Genomic DNA, 22,413 nt, shown 5'->3' with positions numbered 1-22,413 from the left:
ACCAACACTATGAGAGGATCAACCCTACTCTTAACTAGCTATAGAGTATACAAAATGTGACAGTAATCTTACTGTGGGAATATTCAAAGTCTCATGGTCTGAAATTGCCAGTCCAGTTTTATCCTCCACTGCCCTATAGTGTTGTATCTATTCCCAGAATCTATTCTTTTATTATGCATATATGAAGAAAGAGCAGAGAGCTTGACTGAAGAGAAAGTAGGAGCACAAAATGTAATTATTTGAGTCAATATAGATAATAAAGAGCTGAGAAAAAAAGGGAGAACAAACCGGTATGTAAAGTGACAGAATGTTTTATGGTTTTGACAAAAATGGCTCAAGAGTGGGGGACGTGAAAAAATAGAAGAAAATAGAAAAGGGTATTTAAAAAATGTTAAGATTATGACTTGCACTTCCCTTTAATGTATTTCTAAGTACGGGAACAAAATTACAATATTTTTTAAAAATTAAAATTTAGCTATTAAAGTATCAATCTTAAATTAGATATTGTTCATAAATCGAACCAGGTATCAATAGGAAATAACCTATTTTTTGAGTGCTAATCCAGGATTGTGTATTTAATATGCTTTCCAGATAAAAATAATTGATTTAGATGTTACTCAAAGCCAAACTGAGCATCTGGATTGCTGACATTGTAAGGAAATATGAATCCTTTAAATAAGAGGCATAGTGTTTGCTCAAATAGTATCAAAAATACAAAAAGATCCCTGAAGACTTGCTGACTTCCAAGATGAAAATAATAGTACAATTGCCTTGAATATGGACACTTTATCCTGATAATCAAATCTACACAGCTCTAATGTAAATCTGTTTCATGAAGAGGTATTGAGTATTTGGGGGTGAGGGGGGGAACCACACACATCAGTTTTCAAGCTCAAACAGCAACTACTGCATCCCAATCAACAGTCAGCAAAATAAGACTTTTAGGCTCGAGAAACATAAACTGAATTCCAAAGGATGAGGAGTTAATATACAATGCTGGACATTGCTTCCATTCTCAGAAGCCGTGTTATCTTAAATAAATTGAGCCTGAGGGAAAAGTGTAGATGGATCAAATGGCAAATATGGAGCAGGCTGACCTTGGCAATTCAAACCTAAGGCCCTAGGGCTGATTTTAAATGTTAAAAAAAAAAAAAAATGGAGGTTATCACTTCACTCAACAATAGGCAAAGATCCAATGAGTAGGAAAAAAGAAAAAAGTACACAAAATATACAAAAAAAAAAAATAAAATGGCAAAATAGAAAATCCACAAAAAAGCAAAAATAAAATGGTTTCAAATATAAATATCTCAGTGGTGAGAATAAATCTAAAAGGGAAATAAATCTATGGGGAAAAAAGGGCTAAAAGATATCCCTAAAACATAATAAACATGAGAATTTTAATTATCTACAAACACTTAACTTACATTAACATGACTTTACATTTTGCTTTACATTCTGCATTAACATGATCTTATTAAAAACCAGGACATTTTTGCCCAGTTAAGATAAAGTTGCAAATAACTTTAGTTTCGTTTCAGGAATTTCGTGAACATTCATTTATCCAAACAGTAAAGCATTCAACCTGCCCTCATCAGGATAGCATCTTCTCCATTTTTAACAGTCAGTCCCTGAACTGGACTTAGTACATGGTTGTTTGCTTGTAAATGCTCACGTCAAAACTCTCACTTTGCTGTGTACACCAGCCCCAACTATTATATTACAAATTTCGTCCAATCTCAATGGTGTTTCCATATTGAAAAGCACCTTAAACCAGGTCCCCAAAATGGTACATCATATCCCTGACTTTCACTTTCTGTGGCACTACTACGACTCTGTCAAGATAGTGGTCTCCCTTACTGCAGTGAAAGTAAAGATATAAAAAACAATATATAACGAATCTTCTAGATCCAGTAATTCCACTCCTGGGCATATGTCTGAAAAAACAAAAACACTAATTCGAGAAGATACATGCAACACAAAGTTCACAGCAGCAACATTTACCCCTACACATACACATTGTAAGAAAATTACTTGAAAGATAAACTATTAATGTGGTTCATCTTTTGAATAATACCTATAAACACTTATTTGGAGAAGTTTAAACTTGCTTGCCGACGGGCAGAAGATAACTGCTAGTAACACTGCTTCAGCTGGCATTTGCCAATAATAAAACAAAATGCCTGCAATTAATTGGATTTAGCCACCTTAGAAGCCAGTGTAGCAACCATCTGTAACTGATTGCCTCTTCCCTTGCCCCAAGAGTCTTCCTGTCCAGAATATAAAATGTCCTCCTTGAGAGAAGTCCTAATAAATGATTTTTCACCCTTCTCTTTACATATTCATGAATGTTTTACTTCCCTTAGAATTAGTGTTCCCAGGAAACTGCCCACCTGTTCTATCCTTCAATCCAGCAAGATATATAGCTTCTAAACGTTACAAAATGAATCACCTTGTTGTGTGAAACAGTACGTTATCTAAATATTTAGGCAGTAGATAAAGCCTTCCTCCACTTCAGAAGATTTTTGATTTTTGTTTTTGAGAAAGCAATTTGGCATTTATATTAGAATAAAAATATATGTGGGCATTAGGCTTGCTACAGTGTAAACTCCAGATGAGCAAGGCACATATTTGCAGGAGGGATTGTTGTAGATGAAGTTGAAGAACATTTCCCAGTAGTTGCTATGGTGTCAAACATTATGTAGAAGAGAAGTAAATTGCAATTGGCGAACCAGAAGCTGCTTGCATTTCCTATATTTTATTTTATGAAGTTATATAATTGAACTTATTTTATCAGCTGGCTATGTTTAAGATTGCGTCCTGATAAACAAGATTGGATGATACACTTTTTATTACATTATTATGACCCAATCAATATTCATATCAAATATTTCAGTTCTCAACTCTAATGCTCTTTTGGTTGACTTAGATAGTGAAGTTGTTTAAATTCTCTTTTAGCATCAAGAAATTTGCCGATAGAATCATTTAATCAAAAGCACATTTAAATCTAAATTACCTAAATTATAAGAGTAATTAAGCACACTGGAGAAGGTAGCCTATATTAAGCTGAAATGAAAATCCACTTTTGTGCATATTCATAAATTTATGTTTTCAGTATTGAAAAAAAAGTAGTGGCTTTTAATCAAGACATTATGTCAACTCAGAATGAGACTATTTTTTGCTTGGATAAATAATTTAAATTAAGTTTAAAATCAGAAAATGGGCATATTAAATACAATAAAATTAAATGTTATTATACTTTAAGGACAAGCAAATAATTGAGAATTCCAACTATTGGGAAAAAAGAATGAGGACAAATAATAGATAAAGAGAAAACAATTAACCAAGATATCCAACTAGGAATTTCCCTAAAGGAAAATAAAATAGAGTGGCACATAAACCATATATCAAGAACAACACCTCTCCATTTATTTTTTGTTATTGTTGTTGATAAAATATAAAATATTAAGAATCCGCTATATGTGAGCTATATTAACTACAACTGCTTCACTGCCTCAAGGAAATCAATCAAAAGCATTGGAAGGAAAATGAAAGATTGTAATAAGTTTAAATGTTAAAGCTAATAAAAGAAATGAGAAAAAAAAAATCTGGTTTTGAAAGCTTCTGGCTAAGGGCTGGGCTATAATGGTACTACTGAGTATTTAAAAAAATCTACAAAATATCAACAATAATTGGAAAATATTCCATGAATATGATGGAAGGAGAGAAAACATGACTACTTTGAATCATGTCTGAACATAAAACAAAGACAAGGATACTACACCAGAAAAAGAATCAAGCACCCCCTCTCCAGGCTAACATGAGTGAGGACTACTTATTTACCAATGAAAACTTTAATCCCCCATTTTCCTCCCACCTCCTGCAAAAAAACAAATAAGATACCTTGTCATTAAATTTTTGAGGCATTCTGATAGCACCTAAACTAGAACCAAACAGAGTCCATGCAGCTGAAAAGGCTTCTGAATCTTAAAAAACAAAAACAAAATGGTTCTGAAGAACCTAGGGGTAGGACAGGAATAAAGACGCAGATGTAGAGAATGGACTTGAGGACACGGGGAGTGGGAAGGGTAAGCTGGGATGTAGTGAGAGGGTGGCATGGACATATATACACTACCAAACATAAAATAGATAGCTAGTGGGAAGCAGCTGCATAGCCCAGGGAGATCAGCTCGGTGCTTTGTGACCACCTAGAAGGGTGGGATAGGGAGGGTGAGAGGGAGACGCAAGAGGGAGGAGATATGGGGATATATGTGTATGTATAGCTGATTCACTTTGTTATAAAGCAGAAACTAACACACCATTGTAAAGCAATTATACTCCAATATAGCTGTTAAAAAATAAATAAATAAATAAATAAATAAATAGGCTTTTTTTTAAAAAAAAGAAGAAGAAGGTAGAAAGGAGAGGGGATGGAAATGTTTTTGGAGGTACGATGATGAAAATTTCTCATCTGATGGCTTCTGGTTCCTCTGTGAAATTGGTGTCCAGTATATCTTCTGAGGGGATAGGGTGGAGGTGGATGGGGTTTGTGGAAAGTGGAGAAAGTTTGAAACACTGCTGAATCGGAAAAGAATGTTGGGTAAAGAAGCAATGATGTAAACGTGCAAACTCTATGGACCAAGGAGCTTTGCTTGATTGGTTCACTTCATGTACCCCACATACTAGAACTGTGTCTAACATTTAGTAGTTACCTAATAAATATTTACAGAATAATTAATAAATAGTTTGCATGTGGTTTCTGAGCTGAGAAGGCATTTCCTTTTTCTTTTTCACCCATGTGACATACAGATTTTTCACAGCCCTAGAACTCCATGCTGGAATATATTCTTTCTTTGGTCTACACTGACGCCCTTTTGAATATCATTCAGTCTTATGTCTTTAATACCAATCAGAACTGCTACTTTTAAATGCATATCGCTACATAGTCTTCTTCTCTAAATACCAGCCTAGGAGAGCTGTTGATTCATTCTATAAGATAGGACAGTATGTTCAGTCCTCATGTTTACTAACAAAGGGTACAAAGTGCATTCTGAGCCCCACTTATCATCTCTTTGGGTCTAAGTCAAATACCTGTTTTTATCTACAACTGGATATTACATTACTGTGTATTACTCTAAGCCAAATTCCTACTGTCTAACAGGCATTCATTTGTAGGTAATTTGGCTGGTTCTCTGACTCTGTCCCAATTAGTTACCAAAAATACAATACAATCCTCAACAAAAACCTTTACCAAAATATTCTTGTATTTGTTCCTTCTCAGAGCAGTTTTATTTGTGGGTTCCGTGACTTCCAGGATGCAATACTTCTGTTCCAGAACCATGCTATGATTGCCTTGCGAGTTTCTGAAAGACACATTCTCTAACATATAAAAATCAGGCACTGATGGATAATCAGTGTTTGGATTGTACTCAGTTTATCATTAATGGATCTTTCCTCTCTGTAGTAAGCAACAGACAATGAAAGAGTATCACATATTTCATTTCTTTTAAGTTTCAGGTAACTTTATGTTTTAAGAAGCAAAACTAATGTAAGCCATTGGTCATCATTTTTATCAGCAAAGTACTTTTAAAAAGTTCTCTCACTTATTCACAAGAGTTTAACTTCTAATTTTCAGTGTTGTTTTGTGTTTTCATCTTTCTTATCTTTTATCACATATATTTTATCACATACATATTTTACACTTAGTATAAGTTGTAAAAGACTGCCTCATGGAATGCCAGATGTATTATTCAAACCAGAGAACTCCTATTTTTTTCAAATATTTGGAGATATATAATATGAAGAGAGAAATATACTGATTTATTTTTAGGTGTAAAAGACCAATGGATAGTTGTCATAGGAAGGCAACTTTCAAATAGTAAGACAATAAATTGATTTACAAAATAAAGCATCTCCATCACTGATAATTGAAGTTAAAATTAAAAGCAAATATGCAGCTAACCTAGCCCAAACTCTATTTTAAAAGTGAAAAAAAAAAAGCGAAACATCAAGAAATTCATGTTTCCTAGCATCTGACTGAGAAAAGCAGATAATGAGCACCCAGTAATAAGAATGTCAACTTCATGCACTTTTTATTTGATAAACCTTCTAGAGACAAATGATCATGCTGGGAGAGACTTAAATATTAGAAAATTAAATTAGAGGACAGTTCACTACATGACAACACCTTATCCAAAAACACCTCATGAAGGCATGGTCTCTGTTGGATCCCTGAAACCTAGCAAGTGCCAGGCATGTAGTAAATTATCAATAAATGTGTTCAATGAATGAAAAAACAAAATACATGTTTATGATAGCTTATTGTTAGAGTTATGTGGTAAATGACACCAATACATTATCTTCTGGTACTATTAGTTCCCCTTTTTTATTACTGATATTCTAGCATCACACATTAATTAATTTTCTTAACCGAAGTAATCAGATTCATATATTGCATCTGAAACCTAAAACTAAAGAGTTCATTTTCACTTTGTTTTTAAATCCTGACAGACGATTGTCACCTGTCCAAATGGTGAACAAATGAATAAATTAGAAAGAGTGACCTCCATTTAAAATGGACAAGAGTGTATATGAAGGGGAGGTAGGGAGAGAGACACATGAGAATTCACATCTAGCCCATTCAGATTACACCAAGAAGTCCAATCCCACACTGTAGTTTCTAAAATGTTAAAAAAGACTTTATAGACTACCCAATTAAAATGACTGATATGAGAATATTATATTTTCAGCACTTCTTTGGAAATACTCATAAGCAAAGTAACTTGTTTAAAAAAAGTTATCAGGGAGATTATTGACTCTGAGAGTTATTCTGAATGAAAGTGTTATCAAATCTGAAAAACTACTACAAGACTGTAAAACTATGTACAACATGTTAACCAATGAAGATTTATCCCTTCTTGTATTGTCTTTCATTCGGAATAAATGACAAAAACCTATGGAAAATTTTCTATATTATAGAAGATATATGCAAGAAGAAATAGATTTCTTTAGTATTTTATCCAGAAACCATCCTGATAGAAATAGGCATTGCATTATGCTAGGATTATTCTAAGTACAATGTCTTATTAAATTATGTTCATTATATTTTAAAAACGATAACATCAAAGCCAGAATTGAGTAGAGGTGTCAGAACAGTGGTGAATCTGTAAATCATGTCAGATAAAAAATGGTTGAAGGAACAATTAGAATGTTTTTGGAAAAGAAAATACTCTTGAGAACATGCCATAAATCTGAATTTGTTTTAGTTGCAAGAAGAAATAGATTTCTTTTTGTGTGTAACTCTCAAAAACACAATTAACCCTATCAAGAAGTGTATTTCTGTTTCAACAATAAAAAATTCTATATAAAAGTAAACATTCTGGTTTAGAATGGCTTTACAGATAACTAATATTTTACCGTCTAGAAGTTTCAACCAAGGGTGATCCCTTGACTGAAAAAGGATTCTTGCATTGAGGGAGGGAATTTGGATTGAGGTTCTCTAAGATCACTGCCAAATCTAAGGGCCTACAAATCTGTGAGAAAGTTTATAAAACACAAGTGAGGAAGTAGCTATAATTGGTCATGTTTACTCATAAAGAATAGATATTTTCATTTGAAAATATTTAGTGATTTTGGAATTTTTAATTGTTTTGAAAGGATGTATCTACATTTTCAGCCCAGTTTCTTCAGTTAGGAAATAATTGTGGGAAGATTCTACTGAAAATCCAGAGACTACGGGATAATGCCGACTCTGTCCATACCCTTTATTATAGTTAGGCATCCTTAAATAAATAAATAGATAAAAGTATCTATCTTGTTATTCATTCAAAAAATGTCAACCCAAACAATTTCAATCTTACTCAATAAAAAATTTTTATTGGTGGATATTTTCTTTAATGTGACTCGTTCATTTCAGAATGAAAAGAACTTATTCTTGGAGTGACTAAAGCACAACCACAGAAACCTTGGAAGACTCGCAAATTTAACTCCATAAAAAGAGAACCAATTAAAAGAAAAGCAATGCATTTCTTATATAATTGGATAAGTGCCAACAACTTCTTATCAAGAAATAGATTCTTTTCTTTGGGATAATAAAGGATGCAAGTATTCTTTAGTGGATCATAAAAATACAGGTGATTGACTTCGGTGTCGTGAGTTGATCATTTACATGGGTTTCAGTTTTACTTATTTTGAATAAAAATATTACAAAAGAAATAATTACTGGTGGAGAAACAAAGGTGATCTACACATTTAGATTTATCTCTTGCATTCAGGCACAGACTAAAGACCTCTAGAGGATAGAAGCACAAGGGTTAGCAGCAAAGAAAGAAAATTAAAGTTGTGTGCTGAACGGATGCACTAAATTAATTTATGAAAACCAAAAATACCAATTTTGAAATTGAGAACCTGTTGGAGGAAACAATATATATCTATGTCAACTGTGGAAAAATTTTCTTAAAGTATTTATTAGGTTGACTGTCAAAATTATTTAAATAGTTTACCTCAGAAATTGTTCTGTTGCTTGGACTGAAAAAAAGCTACATTTTAAAATCAGATAGTGTCTCAGTAGTGATTATTATACAAAACATGAAGCATGCTTTATATATTAGAATGAATATTCAGATATAAATAAAAAGACAATATTGCTCTTAAAATATTTTGAACAGGATAATGATATAAGAATTTCATCAAAGCTTTGAGAACTTCTATGCTAATCTAACTTGGGACCCAGTCTAGGGCTCATCAATGTGTTTTAGGATACATTTGACAGATACTACTTGAATTAGCACGAGCAAGGAAAGGAATGTTTTTTAAGAGGATAAGGTTGTTTTATTTTATTTTATTTTTTTGGACTGTAAGGCAGGAAGTGCAGCTTGGTTGTCTGGAGGCACCTGGAACTGAACAGCCATCAAGAACTAGAATAAAGACTCTCTTAATTGATGTCCAGTTTACAGACTTATTGCATTAACCAGTAATTCCCACTGCCTGTCTAAAACACACTGATTAATTCTCATGGCATTTGAAATGCCTCTGTTTAATAATCTCTCGCTTACCTTGCCCCCAAAATTCTGCCCATTTGCGTTCATCAGTATGCTTAAAGTGGTTTGTTCCCTTCTGTAACCTTTTCATGCTTGTTGTCCTTAACTTTTGCAAGTACAGAATGTAATTATTATGTAAATTAACGAAGTAAAATAGCATCTAGTAAGAAAGCCTTTTTCTATGAAATTTACTTTCAATGCTTTGGAAATGCTTGACAAAGATACGTTACAATCTTACAGTTAAATAAGAGTGTGAAACTACAAAGATGGGAGAAAATTATTTTTTTTTAAATTTAATTAATTAATTTATTTATTTATTTATGGCTGTGTTGGGTCTTCGTTTCTGTGCGAGGGCTTTCTCTGGTTGTGGCAAGCGGGGGCCACTCTTCATCGCGGTGCGCGGGCCTCTCACTATCGCGGCCTCTCTTGTTGCGGAGCACAGGCTCCAGACGCGCAGGCTCAGTAATTGTGGCTCACGGGCCTAGTCGCTCCGCGGCATATGGGATCTTCCCAGACCAGGGCTCGAATCCATGTTCCCCTGCATTGACAGGCAGATTCTCAACCACTGCGCCACCAGGGAAGCCCCCGAGAAAATTATTTTTGAAAAGGTAAAAAAAAATCTTCACTCAGCATGCCTCACAAGGGTATTCAAGTTCTCACTCTATTAAAAAAAATTAAAACTAGAAATTGCAAATGATGCATTATGTATTTTGTTTATGCAAAAAATATTACCACAAACTCCAATCGGTAGACCTACACTTACAGAAAAGGCTTTGGCGCTCCATGAAAAGATATGGGAAATAAATATGCATTCACATTAAGAAAGATTAGAATCTTTACAGGAAGTATATATTCCTTCTAAAGCATTCCTTACCTTAACCAAAGTTTCAATTACTGATCTTAATCTTGTGGAATAAAAGGACTTCTTCTACCATCCTAGCTTCTATATCTCTCTAGGATCAAATGGTCCCTTGCTCTTGCTTCTTCCACGTGCATTATCTCACTATAACCTGTACTTCGAATGAGCTCACCTCATTTGGGTGCAAGTAAAAATCAAACAACAACAAAACAACACAACACATTTATTCTTTTTTTTTTTTAAGCGGTGTTTTTTGTTTTTTATTTTTGGCTGTGTTGGGTCTTCGTTGCTGCGTGCGGGCTTTCTCTAGTTGCTGCGAGCGGGGGCTACTCTTCACTGCGGTGCACCGGCTTCTCATTGCCGTGGCTTATCTTGCAGCAGAGCACGGGCTCCAGGCACGTGGGCTTCGGTAGTTGTGGCGCACGGGCTTAGTTGCTCCGTGGCATGTGGGATCTTCGTGGACTGGGTATTGAACCAGTGTCCCCTGCACTGGCAGGCAGATTCTTAACCACTGTGCCACTAGGGAAGCCCAACACCTTTATCCTTTGACCTACAGTATGGACTGTTTATTATCCTCTTCTTTTGATGAAATCTCAGGCAGGCCACAGAAACGTTATTTATTTATTTATTTTTCATTCTTAGATCATATAATGTCCTTTAGGTGCATTTAGTACCAAGAAATGTCTCACTTCAATAATAGATGCCAGTCCAGTGGCGTAATTACAGAAATCTATACTCTCTTAATTCAAAACTTCCTTCCCATCCAGCTCAGGACTGCAGTCTCCCACTAATTTTCTATCGCTATTGCTAGCTATTTAAGGAAAGAGCTGCAGATTATTCATACTGAACACACAACAAGTGTCCATTAATATGTGTTTAACTCAAATGATTTCCCAGGAAAGGGCATTTCTCTCTGAGATACAGAGATTTTTATCCGTAAGTGAGAATGGAAAGTGTCATGTTCATTCCACATCACAACTCCCATTTGTTTTCTCTCCTTTCTTCGCTCTACTAACACCACTAGTCACACCACTAACCACCACTAACTACCACTACCAACAACAACCATCACCACTAACCAGAGCAAAAAGCCCTATTTACCAAAACAAAAATAGTTCAGTCAAATAATTTCTATCAAACTTGATTATTTTACAGGTAATTAATGGGCTAGAAAAGTTTTCCTTTATAAGATGCCAGAAGCCAAAGATAGAGGCTAACTTATTTGACTGAGCTTGGTAAAGTCATAGCTGCTCAGGACCTGTTTGTTGGATCTTTAGATTCAGAAAGTTAAATTCACAGGTTCACTTACAGTAATTCCATTAGTTAGCCGGGGGAAAGGGAAAGGGAGACAAGTAAGTAAGCGAGATCATTTTAGGGTGATGCATGCCATGAAGGATTAGCTCTAATGAAGACTGACTGGGGAAGTTCACAGTTAATTGGGTATCAGGGGACACCTAACCAAGTAGCTGAGAGCTGAAGGATCTGGTTACTCAATCTACTCTGTGGATGAGGAATCAGGGTGGATAAGGGCTTGGCCTAAATTTTTTTGAGTAAACAAAAACGGAGCCAGGCTTTGGGCTCACAGTTTCTTACTCTTCCGCTGACTGATTCTTATGATAGCCATGAGATTTGCAATGAGAAGAGAACCCGTTTTAGGTCTTCAGCTCAAAAAATGTCTTGCACTTTGGAGTATGGAATGTTCCCAAGAGATAAATTCTTCAAGCTATTACATTCAGATGGTTTGTCTTTCCCTATCTAGAGATATTTCTTTTGAAAGAATGAGAGCACTCCCTTTCTTGGCCATAGCTGATTAAAGATTTACAGATTCTTACTCTCAACTTGATATTTTTTTTATGTCATGACAAGTGCCAGGCAAGTCACCACACAATTATGTCAGAGTTGTCCTTTGTATTAATTATAGTTAAGTCCTCTGTTACTAATATTATACGTTAGTTTTCTTGATTGAAAATGGAATAGAGAGTTTTCTGTTCACTAACACTCTGAATATTTTATTACTGCAGATGACTAGACTCATTCATTCATTCACAAGCATCTGTCAAGGGCTCACTATGTGCCAGACATAAGATAGGAGCTGAGTGTAGGAGCTCCTGTAAACAATCAAGCAGTTTTCCTGATTTCATGAAGATTGCACTTTTGTTATCTATGTTGATTTTGTTTGTGTCTCAGAAAAATAGCCTTTCTTTCTTTTTTTTGTTCACTTTGTCCCCAGCTCTATAAACAAGTTTCCATGGTTCATAACTGATAAGTGACACTTCATTCTAGATATAAATATAGTTCTAAAGGTGTAACTCTGCAAATCACTTAAATGTTTCATTAGAAGTTTCTGCAACAAGATCCTGCTGTGAATGCTCTTTTAACAGAGACTAAGCAATTTTTTTCAGAATGATGAAAATAGACAGCAGTGATGATCAAAATAAATTTTATCACATTAGTCACAAAATGTGGGTGATTGTTTTTTCATTTCAAGAAAACAAAACACTGACTTTATATACATTATTGGGAAAAACATAATGGAAATCCCCACAGTGTATTTAAATTCACCACAATTAAACAGCGTGAATCAACCATGTTTCCTCCCCCAAAGGATCACTATGGATGAGAAAGGTACACAGGCTGCTGTGTCTCTCCTGCTTATAATAAGAGCTCAATGTTTACAGCAGCTTACAGTAAAGTTAATGAGAAAGAGAGAATTTAAGGAAACTCAAAGAGTGCTTATATTTAGTCTGAAACTTTTACAGACATTTTGTGAGACTCCAGTGATAAAATAATCCTGTAATGCTTCCTACCCTTAAAGAGATCCTGGTGAAGTGTAACAAATGATTTGACCGATCGCTTTCTTTAGATGTAAACTTCATATGAAACTACCCCTGTAATAAACTGCATCCACAAGTAGAGCTTCTAGACATCTGATTTGTGGCTGAGAGAAAAGGCAAATGAGACAAGAAAGAAAGGCTCTGGGTCTCTGAAAAAATAAGACAGGACAGAGCCTGGGCTCTAAAGATAAGCTTCATTCCCTCACAAGTTTTTCTGTCCCGTCCTCTATCTGCCAGAGAAAAAAATCAGGTATAAACACATGGCCAGTGAAGACAGTCACCCCCAATTTACCCTGCACTAGTGAGAGGAAAGAACAACGGCTGCTGTCTAGGAGAATTTGACCTAACAGCTCGCCAACAGGAGAGCTTTCAACACTTTTCTTAAATATTATGACCTCTTGCATTTTTTTTTCCTTAGCTTATTTTGATGAAGGAGTGTACTCCTTACCATTGGTAGATTGTCATATGGATTCTGTAAGCTTATAAGGAGGCTTGTTAACCAGCTTGTTTATTGTTTGGTATCTCACTATTAGAAAGATTGCACTTGACAGACATTTTAGCTAAAGGCAAGGAAAAAAGAAATGTTACAAAAGAAGCTGTTGAAACAAAAATGTATTTAATTTGTCATGAATGGAAGATTAATAGAAATGTTTTCTATTCCGAAATTTCATCTATAAATAGAACTCCTCAATGCATTTCTTTATCTTTTCTACCCTGCTTCAAAAGAACAAATTATGTAACGGGCTTTTTTTTTTCTTCTGTCCACTTGACTTACCAATATGGTAATTAATTGGAAATCTTTCTGCTTTTACATTTTCTCTTGCTGTGTCTTACGTAGAGAATGGCATGAATCCTAATGTCAAGAAATGAAATTCTAAAATAAGAACCTAAATATTTATTCAGCCATAATTTCCTCTATGCTCATAAAAGGTAGTTAAATATTATGATAGTCAAATATCCTAATTATTTGTCATTTCTTAATTAAATGCAAATTTATTCAGATTTTCCAGCAGAATGAAGTACATAATTCTGTATCGTTATGTGTTAGTCACTCATTCACCTATTCAGTATTGTTAGATGTTAATCAGCTCCAGTACTGAGCCTTTTCTTTTTCTATCTTCAATCAAAGGATAAACAACTATCTACTAACTAAACACTAAATGCTCAGCATTCTAGTTAATTATTATGTGAAAGAGTTATGTAGATAGAGGTTTCTTACTCCAGAAGTTTAACACAGAACTAAAAATCCACGATTACTAGACCACTTCCCCTGATGTGGGAAGACCTTTTGAACTGGCACAGAAGACTCATCAGAATTAAGGGGCTCAAAGTCTCCCACTTCATCAGGGTTTTCCCACGTATCCCCCATCCCAACTTACAAGACCCCATTCTTTCCCAATCAATACCCTCACTTTAAATCACAGTAGACACCCTGTGACGCCAAAAGTTCAACTTAATTCAGCCAATAGCAGTATGAGGTCCTATGCTTGATTTTCAGCAATTTCAGTCCTCTGGCTACAAGAGATAAGGCTCTCCTCCAGGAAACGCACAAATGCTCTTAGGTCATTTATGTAGTCCTTGACCTTAGAATCTGAATCCCTGAGCTCATTGTTTTCTTTCACCACTTTGTTCAGTGATATTAGGAGCAACCAACCAACAACATTATGTTCCTTAGTTTTCCAAAAATATTCAAAAGTATCACATACAGAGTCACTTAGTTCCTTGTTTCTTATAAGGGTCTTCAATGCAGATATTTTTGCATATCTCTCTACATATTTCAGTTAGGACTATCAGTGCATAGAATCATGACATATTCAAATCTAATCAGGTTGGAGAGGCAATTCCAGAAACCCCAGAACCAATTCAGAAAACTCATCCATAAAATTCTGTTTATCTAGAGCTGCCCTCAATACCAAAATTGATATTAGTCAGGGTTCTACAGAGAAACTGAACCAGTAGAATATATGTAGATATATGTATATAAGGGCAGATTTATTACAGGAATTTGCTCATGGCATTACAGAGGCTGAGGAATTCCATGATCAGCTGTCTCCAAGCTGGAGAACCAAGAAAGCTTGTGGTGTAATTCAGTATGGGTTCAAAGGCCTGACTGAGAATAATAAGAGCTGATTGTGTAAGTCCCATTCTGAATCCAAAGCCTGAGAACCAGGAGTGCTGATGTCCAAAGCAGGAGAAAGTGGATGTCCAAGTTTAAGCTAAAGAAAGCAAATTTGCCCTTCACTGTTTTGTTCTATCCAGGCCCTCAGTGGATTGAGTAATGCCCACTGCACTGGTAAGGGTGACCTTCTTCCCTCAGTCTACCAATTCAGATGCTAATCTCTTCCAGAGACACCCTCACAGACATCTATAGAAATAACATTTTACCAGCTTTTTGGGGCATCTCTTAGTCCAGTCAAGTTGACATATAAAATTAACCATCACAGTGGGCAAATGTCTCTTCTTCCTATGTAATGTGTTTCTACTCTCTTTTACAGTGCCTGGCAGATCATAAGTACTTCACAAATAGTTGCTGAATGGATAAATAAAGTTTTTAAAAATGTTGGCACATTCTTCCTTTTCCTTACTTTTTCTTGAGTCAAAATGACATTGTTTTTCATAATGTATTCCATATCTTCTTTAAGTGTCTAGAGTATAATGGTACTTTCTTACATTTTCAAGTACAAAATTCCAAAAGGATACAATGAAAATATTTTAAATCATTCAATAAAAGTACAAAATAAAATATGTGATATTTAATTGACAACTTTTCTCAATTTTATTAGCATTTCTGGCATACGTATTCATCTTCAGGGTCATAGCATAAGAATTTATGAATTACTGAAGATATCCACTTCTATATGGAGAGATACAGGAAAGAAGAAAATAGTATTACTAAAAATGTTAGTATTGTTAATTTCAGGTTGTTTTCTGAATGTCAAAAGTAGAGCAATTTAAATACAATAAATAAACTTTTCTGACATAAGACAGTTCAAGGTGATCCTAATACTGTTACAGAATATATTTAGATGGTATTTCTATCTTGCTCATTTGTATATATTTTTCTAATTCTTGATTGCAAAAGCAGATGGAGATGTTAAAATTTTATTTTATGGGAAATTAGACATTACAAACATAGTTCTAAAATGTGTGTTACTTATTTAGAAATGTACTCACTTGAAATGTGACCAGAAGGCAAAATTCTTTTGCTGGTATTTCAATCTACTTATTACTCTACACATGTAAAGTGATGTAAGCGCCACTGCCAGATGTGACCAATTATCACAAAAGCACTTCCTTAATCTAGGATCTAGAAAAGACTAGCTAGACAGTTCTTATATTTGATATCTCAACCTCGACTTACATTGGAAGTCGTTACCAAGCAAAAAAATAACGTAACTCTGAAAAATTGGGCTCTAAAACCTAAAGGTAAAAAGACTTGGATTATGGCAATAAAGTATCATAAGCCCCATGTTTCTAAAATTCAACATCAGTTGAAATTCAAATAGGAACTGGGATAAAAAATTTTGGTAGCAGCAGATTAGAATTTTTGAAAATACAAGATATCCGTTGACAGGAGTGCTTTGAACAGAGGTTGGGTTAAAGATTACAGTCTATTGAAAAGAATAAGGAAGAGGGTACACATGTTACCACAAAATTTAAGTTAAATCAATACTTATTCTAAATTCAGTCATTATTGAGTCTTCATCTAAGACTATTAATTAAAAAAGTGAAAAATAAGTCTAATACTAACAACAGTTCTTATGTGCCAGGACTTGTTCTTTGGGCTTCATCTGTTGTTTCAGATATTGTTTGTTAGTTCCTGACTCTATTCTCATTCTTTTTTGTTGTCTTCTGTACTACAAGCCTAGAGAACATTTCCCAGACTCTGCCAGCTCAGTTACTAATGAGAGGCTCTTGTCTGAGATTAGAAAGGGAAAGATGGGAGAATGATGATACTTCTGGCTCCGGCATTGGTAGGCAAGCCCACACTCCAGCAATATCCGTTGGGGTTTCAGCCACTGCAGCAATAGGAGTAAAGATCTTGGGTTCCCAGGGCACCATGGTTACTTCTCAGTGGCAACAGTGGCAATTCTAGCAGTAACAGTTGCAGCAAAGGCACACGGGTGGCATCATGGACAAATGCGGTCCTCCTCCTCAACCCAAGGGCAGTAGCAACTTCCTGAGGCTACTATCTCTGGGTGATGTTCCTGTTGTTCCTCCACCTCTTCCAATATATTTCCAATCCATTCCTTGCACCGCTTCTCTCTTTATTTTTATTACCTAGAACAGTTTCTATTTTCTTCACTGAACCAGGATGATACACACATATCGACTCATCTAATCTCCACACACAAACTTCTAGGACAGTTATTATTACTAATCTCATTTTACAGAGGAGGGAATAGAAGCACAGAGAGAGAGAGTAGCTTTCCAGAGGTCACATGGATAAGCTGTAAAGTCAGGACTTGAACTCAGGCCATCTGTCTCTAGCATCTAGGCTCTTAATGCTATGCTATGCTGCTTAAACCAGAGCCTTTCTCTAATATTAGGAGATTTTTTAAAAATCAGGACTGTTTGCTTATAACCCTGAGACTGTGCCTGTATACTATAAGCATCTACATTTGTTAAGTGCTAGCTTAGAGAAAATTAAGTTTGCATCCGACAGATGTAAAATATGTTTGTACTAGGTGGTTGAATTTTCTATAGTACCGTAAATAATTAATCCTCCTTGGCCTCACAATTCTATTATAATAAAAAGATAGTATATATAATGCATCTAAAATCACAATGAGACATCACTTTTAGCTCAGATGGGTGGCAAAAATAAAAAAGACAGGCAATAACAAGTGTTCGTAGTGGAGAAATTGGACCCCCTCATACATTGCTGGTGGGAATGTAATATAGTGCAACTACTGTGGAAAATAGTTTGGTAGCTTCTTAAAAAGTTATTCAACATAAATTTACCATATAACCCAGTAATTCCACCCCTAGGTATACACCCAAGAGGAATGCAAATGTATATTCACACACAGACTTGTACATGAATACTTGTACATGAATGCTCATAGCAGCATAATTCATAACAGACAAAATATTGGAAACAACTCAAATGTCCATTAACTGGTGAATTAGATAAGAAAAAATATGGAATATCTAAACAATGGTATATTATCTGCCAATAAAAAAGAATGGAGTATTGATATATGCTGCAAAGTGGGTGAACCTCTGATTATGCTAAGTGACAGAAGCCAGATGTAAAAGAACACACATTATATTGTATGAATAATTTAGATTAAGTGTCCAGAAAAAGCAAATATATATAGATTCAGAAAGTAACTTAGTGACTGCTTGGGCTAACTGTGGGAACAGTGAGTGACTCTGAAAACGGACACAAGGGATCACTTGGGAGTGATGGGAATTTTTTTTTTAATCGGAAAAAAATTTTTATTGGAAATAAAAAATCTTTATTGGAGTAAAATTGCTTTACAATGGTGTGTTAGTTTCTGCTTTATAACAAAGTGAATCAGTAATACATATACATATATCCCCATATCTCTTCCTTCTTGCGTCTCCCTCCCTCCCACCTTCCCTATCCCACCCCTCTAGGTGGTCACAAAGCACCGAGCTGATCTCCCTGTGCTATGCGGCTGCTTCCCACTAGCTACCTATTTTACATTTGGTAGTATATATATGTCCATGCCACTCTCTCACTTTGTCCCAGCTTACCCTTCCCCCTCCCCATATCCTCAAGTCCATTCTCTAGTAGGTCTGCGTCTTTATAATGGAAATGTTTTAAAGTAAGTTTGTGGTGATGGTTGTACAACTTTTGAAATCTACCAATATCATTGAATTGTACACTTAAAATAAATCAATTTTATGCTGTGTAAATTATGCCACAATAAGATTATTAAAAATATTATTTGAAAAAAATATTATTTGAAACCATTTATTTGTGTAAATAAAAATTAACTAATTCAAATATATTAATTTTAAAGTACAATGCAAAATCTTTTTATTCTGCACAATAAAGTAACTGCTATAAAATAAATTTAAAATCTTTTAAACTCAGTATTATTTTTGACCTCCTGATAGAAAAGAACGATATTATATCCATTCAAAAATAATAAAGGCATTGTATGTTCAAATGACCTTCAATAACACAGTAGGACGACATTTAGTTTTACTTCCATAGGAACTTATTTAAAGAATGTGTAATTGCCAATGATTGATTAAAGAAAACATCCACCCAATGAAAAACAAACAAAAAGAGAAACCTAAAGCATTGACCAACAATTTGGTAAATATCACTGTTGTTAATCTATAACATATATTTCCTATCACAGCAACCAAAACACACCACCCTTCAAAACTTGCAAAAGCTCAATAATGAATGGGTTTTAGAGAATGTAAAAAGCTATAAAATGGAAAAGCATTATCATTAATGTTGTAATTATCATAACTGTTTAAAAGTAAAAAGATACTTAAGTGTTGAAGAAGATGCAAGAACTAGCTGTACTTAAATATATCAAAAATCACTTAGCTATTTTGTTGGGTAAAAATGGTAACTAATTCTTGGAAAACAAGAAAGATCATGAAATAGAAAACTGAATATAGTGCACATTAAGGCCAACATTTAATGTGGGCATTAACTATGTGAGTAAACCAATTATGTGAGAATATTGTAAAGAAATTTGAAAAACTTAATGGCAAGAATAAATAAATGAAATATGATTTTATCTGAGCAAGTACTACTTTAATGCAAACAAGGAATTATGCTTTGTTATTATTTATTCAACTAACACACCCCACTGTAACAGATAAAAAGCAGAAATCTGTGAGAAACTATTTAAAATGTACTTATATGGCACACAAATATTAACTTGTGGAAAGGCTATGATAAATACTGAAAAGCATATCTCTAGTTAGGAAGCATCTTAGAATTTTTTCAACCTCAGTAGCCATTATTTCATTCATCCATCCACATACTTATTAAAAATCTACTATATTCCTACTAGTTATTTTAAATCTTCTAAATATTAGTGACCTCAGACTCATACCCTTCAAGGTTTGGTTTTCTCTGGCATATACTGAGAATGTGTGGGAGGAGAAATTGCATGTTTCATCTGAGTTCTTTAGTCGGCAAGGTCTCCACAGAATATCGTGCCTTTCTGCTGCCAAGTTCCACTGGGAACCATTGCTTCCTTGGTTGCCCTCCATAGTCTGGAACTCCTGGCCATAAACTCTTTGACAGAATGTTGCTCTCTCTCCAAGAGCACAAGAGAACTTAAAAGAGGACCTACTGTGTTATTCTATCCTCTTCTGTCCCTCTCTTATTTGTAACACGTACCGTAATTGAAAGATATTGGAATGAAACAGAGTCATGACCTCTTTGTCTTCTCAAATTTATCTGATATGGTTTTGCCATATTATTTTGATCCAAATCAAAGTAATCTGCTCAATTAACGTCAAAATTATCAGTATAAGTGATATAAATTTATTTTATGGCTTAGTTTTTCTTGTATTTCCCCTATTTCTTATCTTTTAAACTTTGTTTAAGGAGTATCTTATTAAACAGATTTTTTTAAAGTTTATTTATTAAAAACCATCAATCGATTTTTAATGTGTAAAATATTTAATATATTTTTGTTTTGATTAATAATTCCTTTGTCATAAGATTTTTTTCAAAAGATTATATTTTATCTTAATATTTCATAGTTGTTTTTGTTTTGGGCTTTTCATATATTTTTAGTATGAATATCCAGTTACAGTTATTGAAAAGAACTCTGTTTCTCCACTGATTTGAAAATCTACCCTGTCACTGAAATCTCATAAATATGTAGATGTATCTATTCCCCAAATTATCCACTATGTTAATTGTCAATCTGTTAAATAAAGATAAAGGTGCCTTGTGGTAACCAAGATTTGACCTTTGCGGTTTAATGCCCCTATATGACTTTCTTAAGCTCTGCTATTTCCATATATAAAATGTACTTTTCTTGTAGTTGAGGCAGGAGCAGATTCCCTACAGTTATTTTCAGTGAGGGTTATTAAACTGTGTCAGACCTTCTGAGGAGCCTTAAAAATCCCTGAAGACACCCGTAGGGCAGGCATTTGATTATTCACCCTTTCATTCCTGGAGCTTAGCAAAGATCATAAATAACTGAAATTATTTTTCTCTTATTTGACCTAAAATTATTTAGAAAAACTATGTAGCCATTTTTACATTTAAAAATTTACATCTAAAAGCTTTAAGTTTAAATAGCTGAAAATGATATAAAACATAAGTATTTATATTTTTATATTTTTAAGGAAAATTGTTACACCATATGTCTAAATTCCAAGAGGATCTAATCAAACAGCAGTTTGATACACAAAATCACTTATTTCAAATCATATAAATTGGTCCTTCTCTAACAGCCATAGAGCTTACATTTATCTTTTTCTATACCAAATTCCCCTCTGAATTGTGTCATACTTTTCTGCAACAAAATATAATAATTTAAAAAATTTTAAAGAATGTTTTATAACCATGAGGTTCTAAATGTTAAAAAAAACTAGGTTGAGTTATCATTCCAGTTGTTACTAATATACAAGAGACCCAAATAACAAAAAATATGTTGCATGTTTTGAAAAATAAATAATTATTAAACATAAAAAGTCAATTTATTTGATAATGTATACTGCAACTTTGCTGAATCCATTCATTAGCCCTAGTATCTTTTTTCTGGATTCTTTGGGATTTTCCATATATAGGGTCACATCCTCTTTGAATAGAGTTTTACTTCTTCCTTTCTAGTTTGGATACTTTCTATTTCTTATCTATCTACTCTGGCTAGAATGTCTGGTACAATTTGAATAGCAGTAGTGATTTGTCTTGTTCTTTTTTTTAAACTAATTAATTAATTAATTAAATTATGGCTGCGTTGGGTCTTTGTTGCTGTGCACGGGCTTTCTCTAGTTGCGGCGAGAGGGGGCTACTCTTCGCTGCGGTGCGCAGGCTTCTCATTGTGGTGGCTTCTCTCGTTGTGGAGCACAGGCTCTAGGCACGTGGGCTTCAGTAGTTGTGGCACACGGGCTCAGTAGTTGTGTCTCGCAGGCTCTAGAGCTCAGGCTCAGTAGCTGTGGCACAGGGGCTTAGTTGCTCCACGGCATGTGGGATCTTCCCAGACCAGGGCTCGAACCCGTGGCTCCTGCATTGCCAGGCGGATTCTTAACCACTGTGCCACCAGGGAAGCCCCGGTTTGTCTTGCTCTTGATCTCTGTGGATTTTGTAATTTTTGTTTCTAATTTTTTGTGTGATTTTGTGATTTTTTTTTTATTCCTGATCTTTATGACTTTTGTGATTTTTTTGTGGCTTTTTTTGTTCCGATCTTTGGGGAAATCTTTCAGTCTTCATCACTGAGTATGATTTTACCTGTGGGTTTTTCATAAATGCTGGTTATCATGTTGAGTAGGTTTCTTTCTATTCCTATTTTTCTGAGTATATTTTTTTATCATGAAAAGGCTTTAAATTTTTTCAAAGGCCTTTTCCCCCCACATTATTGAGATATAACTGACATATAGCATTGTGTAAATTTAAAGTGTACAACATGTTGATTTGTTATACTTGTATATTACAAAATAATGTTAGTTAACACTTCCATAACATCATTTTTTGTGGTGAGAACATTTAATATCTACTCTC

This window comes from Balaenoptera physalus, assembly GCF_965194825.1.
Source record: "Balaenoptera physalus genome assembly, chromosome: 13".
Classification (NCBI taxonomy): domain Eukaryota; kingdom Metazoa; phylum Chordata; class Mammalia; order Artiodactyla; family Balaenopteridae; genus Balaenoptera; species Balaenoptera physalus.
Note: the sequence above shows the minus strand (reverse complement) of the source record.